Consider the following 6,369-nt stretch of genomic DNA (forward strand, 5'->3'; position numbering starts at 1 on the left):
TTATTATAATGAGCAAGAGACTGGATTTAAGGCACCGTCATTTGCCGGAGGGATCTATTATACTTTAGCTCTCTAATTCAGAGACAAATGAGGGGCCACCAGCTCAGCCTGACCCAGCTGGCCTTCCCTGCATTCTCTGACACTGATTACCGACTCCCTCTTGAACTGGTCCCTGAGTTTCCTGGAATTCTGCCATCGCTCCAGTGTCTCCAACTCCTCTTTTCCCTACCTCTTTTTTGTATATCTTCCTTCAACCCGTTTAATGTATACCCTGTCCTGCAGCCTTTCACGGTCCTCTTCATTTTGGATGATCCACCACATGTAGAGTTTCCACCACCCACCCTACAACCGTTTCCCAAAGTATCATCTCCGTCTCCAGCTCACATATTTCTTCCTGGTGGCCATCTCACTTTTCCATCACCACCAGGATGCCCATGGCCACCTCAAACCCAAAGAACCACCTTTCCCTAGAAGCCAGGTTCTCTTCTTTTATTTTTGATACTGTTGCCACCTGTTCCCAGGGCCCCAAACTCTTTTCCTCTGCCTTTGCCTCTTGCCTGCAACTCCCACAGTTGACTTGTATTGTCTATCCCAGCCCCTCTGGCTGCTCACAGTCAATTATTCCTCCTTTTCACTCTGCAGGAGCCTCCTCCCTGGTGTGTCTGTACAGCCTTTCCTCCTCCAAATCATCCTCCACCCAGCTGCTGTGCTTCCGAAAGTACATTTCGGAGTGTGTCACCCTCCTGCTCAAGTCCCTTTAAATGGCTCTCTGCTGCCTACTGGAAGAAATCCAAACTCAGATCTGATCTTGACCAAACCCAACTTTTCAGCCTTGCCTCCCACAAAAAACCCAACAGAACATTTCCCAGTTCCCCAGCAGGAATTCTGTTATGTCCCAACAGGACTTCTCCACCCCACACATTTGCTCAAGATGTTCCTGCTGCCTGAAATGTCTCTCCCTTCCCTTGCAACTTGTCAAATTCCTACCCTTCCTACAAGGATTTGCCCAAATGCCACTTCCTCTGGGAAAACCCACCTGGATGTGTGATCTCTCTCCTCAAGCCCCTTTAAGGAGAACTTTGGATCATTCTTGTGACATTTATACCATTCTGCCTAGCATCAGAGTTATGTTTACACTTGCCTGAGCCATTGTCCTCTCTCTCTCTCCCCCCCGCCGCCCCCTTCTCTGGTTAGAAATTATCTGACAGTTGGGTGTATGCCTTGTCCATTTCTGTAGTCCGTGAATGCCCAGCACTGTCCTGCAAGGTTTCTGTCTCCCCAGAGGTTAGCTACACCCATGAGCCACGGGAGAAGTAAGTGATGGTATGTCATCTTTGGCTAGTGCTTCTGCCATCTCTCATTTTTTGAGTAATTATAGTGTTTTTCCTGGTGTTCATAGAAATCATTACTAAATTACTTATGATTGCCCTTTTCCAGCAGGCTTCTACCCCAGGGACCAAATCAGGGATAGAGCCACCTCCAGTGTTTACCATTAGGCAATAGAAGGAAATCAAAGTACAGAAAGTCTACTGCTTCCCATATGCAGTGACTCATATCACATCACACCACACCACCAGTGTGGTCAGGAGCTAGGCTCCCTGGCCCACTTCATAAATAGTACTCCCAGTAGCTAAACTGATGATCTCAAGGAAGTGAGAAAACCCCACCCAATGCCCACCTGAGCACCACATGTAGCACCCAGCCAATTGCAGTCAGATGCACAGATAGGTTGATGGACAGATGAATGGCAAAGGAATTTATTTGAGAAGGGCAGTGGAGTCCTAACCAGAGATATATCATGGCTCCTCCACCCTCCTTTAACTTAGAAATTTTGGAATTAAATTCAGTAGTGGTTTACCAAATTCCTGGAACAGTGGTTTTCAGAGAGAGACCCCTAGAGTGCCCCAGGGCAAAATGCACACAACTCTGGAGCTGGGAAACTAACATTAACACATGTAGCAGCTCCCCACATGAGTCGTCTTTGCACTAAAGTTTGAAAACTACCCTTTGGTGACAAGAACTTCACAGGGCCCCAGCACTTAGGAGACCTGCAGAAGGAGAAAATGGCATTGCCTCATCATTATTGCTAGTCATCTCGGCTAATTAAGATAATAATTTGCCATTAGTAGGAAGATTCCAAGACATGGAAATTAAATTAGATCTAAGGAATTTCAAGTCATTTGAAGATGGACACAAAGTTATATTCATTTCCATTCTCTTTTTCATACTGGGATATATTTTTAATACTATAGTCAAAGCCAATTATGTTCCCTGGAATATAATTTGTTTAGAGGAGAATAAAAGCCTAAAACAGCATAGTTAACCTGTGAACCAGGCATTCTCTCTTCCTGTGCAGTGAGAGAGCATCTCACTCTGTATGGCTAAAAAGAGTGAAGAATGAGGGAGAGTAGATGATACTTCATCCGTGAAAAATGTCCAGTAACAGGGGAAAGTGCCAAAAGAGTCAACCTGGTCAGTCATTTCCATGGAATAGATTCTTGTGCAAAGGAAGGGGTAAGCAGGGAATGATAAACCAGAACTGAAAAATTTAAAACAGTTGCTCTAACTTTGAAGAGCGTTCATTTTAACTTTGTTGAATCCTTGAGAAGCCACTAATAAATAAATATATATATATATATATATATATATATATATATATATATATATATTGGAGATAGGGTCTTGCTGTGTCGCCCAGGCTGGAGTGCAGCGGCGTAATCTCAGCTCACTGCAAGCTCCACCTCCTGGGTTCACTCCATTCCCCTGCCTCAGCCTCCCGAGTAGCTGGGACTACAGGCACCTGCGCCATGGCCGGGTAATTTTTTGTATTTTTAGTAGAGACAGGGTTTCACCATGTTAGCCAGGATGGTCTCGATCTCCTGACCTCAGGTGATCTGCCCGCCTCGGCCTCCCAAAGTGCTGGGATTACAGGTGTGAGCCACAGTGCCCAGCCAAGCCACTAATATCTTACTATTAATATTTTTGGACAGTGGGCACAGACACTGTACTAGGTCCTTTACAAACAGTAACTCATTTAATGCCCCTTACACAAGAAACAAAAGAAGAAACTGAGGCTCAGAGAAATTTGCCAAAGGTTATTTGGCTCCTATCTGGCCATGCAGGGATTCAAATTCTGTCTCACTCCAAAGCCAGAATTTTTTTCCATTATCCAGTATTTCCCAAACTTGTCAGGTCATAAGAATCACCCCAAGCACTTGTTAAAAATATACATTTCCTTTACCTCTCCACTGGAGATTCTGATTCAGCAGGGCTGGGGTGGAGCTTGAAATCTATCTTTTTAACCCATGCCCTGGATAATTCTTCAGAATAGGCAAAATTGGGAAACATCATATTCCACACCACATTGTCACTCAGTAACCCACACTATTTCATTCCTTAAGATGTCCCCTTCTAAAATGTGCTGAATTAAAAGAAAGTATATTCAACCACTGATCAATCAACCAATCTTTTCCAACCTGCTTCTAAGAACAGTGTATTGTGTCTGGATGGAAGCCTCTAAAGTTACAAGCTGGAATTTTGAAAAATAAATTATTGCATCTCAATATATACCAAAAAACCAGGCTGGCAAAATTGCTTACAAATGAATTTGTTTTAAATGTGATTTGGGCAATAATTCTACCCTCAAGAAGTAAAAGAGATTTGCTTTCATTAAATATTAAATAATTTGCATGTGTTAATTTTCAGAAAAGAAAAACATTTTAGCATATGGTCTGTATACCAATAAATATTATTAAAAGTGACGAGGCTATTATTATTCTGTTCATTATTCCAATGCAAAGTGCAATGGTGAGGATCTTATTAAATGAAAACATCTTAAAACTGGAATGTTTATCAGGCTTCAAAACAGGCTTAGAATCCAGTGATCACCAAAAGAAATAGGAAACACCATATTTCCTTATAACCTTAATATTTCCCCTTTTAAATAACTAACTTTTCATGAACTATTTTGTTAAGATTGTCACAAGATAAAATAATGCTATTTAATAGTATAATGTAAAGACATTTACTTCAGTATTTATTTACCTGTGTTAACTAGGAAAAAACTCCCTCTTATAAACACTAAAAAAGTGTTAGTATAGAAGAATCATAATTTTAAAATTAATAATTTTCTCAAAATTGCCTCACCCTACCTGATCACTGTCTTGCAGATATCTCTGATAATGTGAGATGGTACAAGAAAAACAGGTTTAAGACATATTCTTTAGGGAGACAAAAGATGCTCTGACATGTATGAAGGATGTATTTACAGAAAGTAATGTCATTCCAAAATTCACTTTGTAAGCATATAGAATGATAATTTTTCAAAGTGATCAAATAATATTTTGTTCGTTCTCATTCCTATTTGGAGGAAGTAAAGATGTAAAATCTAGACAGCCAGGTAACTTTAGGGGGCACCTTATGCCTAGATAAAGATTATTTGCATTTAAGTTACATGAAAATTAAAATTTAAAACATGAAAGCCAAATTCTGAAACAAATTTATTAACAGCATTTTATCACCTACAGTATTTTAAAATATTCGAGAATTCACTCCCCGTCAAGAATAGCATCATGACAATTCAGATGTGAAGTGTCACTTCCAATGACTTTGTTCAAATCCAGAATTAGATGACTTCTGAAAATGAAGAGGTTTCAGTAAAAGCCAGTGTATCAGACATTTTTCAATGTGAAATCTATATTAACTCACACCCCCACAGAATCACATTGCAGTAAAACCATGGTTATGCAGAACTTTTGCAAAAAAACACCCAGAATGGACAGGTTTCCCAAAGAGCTGAAGTTGTACTTTTTAAGGACCAAAAATATTTTTTTTTTTTAAAAAAAACAGAGTTTTGTTCTTGTTGCCCAGGCTGGAGTACAATGGAGCGATCTTGGCTCACCACAACCTCCGCCTCTGGGGTCCAAGTAATTCCTCTGCCTCAGCCTTCCAGGTATCTGGGATTACAGGCATGCGCCACCATTCCCGGCTAATTTTGTATTTTTAATAGAGATGGGGTTTCTTCCATGTTGGTCAGGCTGGTCTTGAACTCCCGATCTCAGGTGATCCGCCTGCCTTGGCCTCCCAAAGTGTTGGGATTACAGGCGTGAGCCACTGTGCCTGGCCCAAAAATCTTTTTAAAAGCTTGACGGGGCTTTGTGTGGTGGCTCACACGTGTAATCCCAGCCCTCTGGGAGGCTGAGGCGGGCAGATTACTTGGGGCCTAGAGTTTGAGACCAGCCTAGCCAACATGGCAAAACCCTGTCTCTACTAAAAATACAAAAAATTAGCTGGGCTCGGTGGCAAGCACCTGTAATCCCAGCTACGCCGGAGGCTGAGGCACAAGAACCGCTTTAACCTGGGAAGCAGAAGTTTCAGTGAGCTGAGATCACACCACTGCACTCCATTCTGGGTGACTGAGTGAGACTCTGTCTCAAAACAGAATAAAAATAAAAGCTTAACTTTGCACGCTAGAAATCTTTCTAAAACATGACACACTTCTTTGACTTCTTAAGCATATTATAAGGACTGATTATAAGCACAATGATGCCCTTAAGAGCTACTAAGGAACGCAAGGTTGCTTGTTCATAACAACAACAACAACAACAAAACCAGATTGCTGGCTTGATTTTTCTTCTCTTTTTCTCTTTATTTCTTTTGTCGTTCCCTTCCCTCCCCACTTCACTCCCCTTCCCTTCTTTCCCTTCCCTTCTTTCCCTTCCCTTCTTTTCCCTCCATTTTTTATTTAGTTTGTTCTAGGTTTTGTTTTGGTTTGTTGGTGTCAGACTTTACAGTTGTGCTATTTCCTGTTACTTTCACTTTTTTATTGTTTTTTTAGAGTCAAGATCTTGCTGTATTGCTGAGGCTGGACTCAAACTCCTGGGCTCAAGTGATTCTCCTGCCTCAGGAGTAGCTAAGACTACATGCATGTACCTCCATGCCCAGCCCCTGTTACTCTTAATTATTGTCATATAACCACCCATAATGTCCCTTCTCACTTTCTGAATTATTGCTCTCCCCATGCTGTGGCCTCTGAACCCGGAGAACCTGCTTTCTACAATTATGTGTAAAGTAAAATCAACGAAGTTCTTAATGAGGATCTCCCACCTGGTTAAAATGTGCATGATCTTTGTCACATTTATTTTGCCTCCTACAGACTTTTTAGATTCCAGCCAGGTCCCAGAAAATGGTGAGGTTATTAGATGACCAAACTCTGGCTTCTGAGGGGTTAATATAGGATGATAATTGACATTCATGATGATGAGTCCGAGATGCCTACTGAATCATCATGTGTAAAATAATATTTACTGAACATGATTTAGGTTTAAAGCATTTCACGAAATTATAACCTTTGGAACTTGGTGGTTCACT

This window comes from Chlorocebus sabaeus, chromosome 4 (assembly GCF_047675955.1).
Source record: "Chlorocebus sabaeus isolate Y175 chromosome 4, mChlSab1.0.hap1, whole genome shotgun sequence".
Classification (NCBI taxonomy): Eukaryota; Metazoa; Chordata; class Mammalia; order Primates; family Cercopithecidae; genus Chlorocebus; species Chlorocebus sabaeus.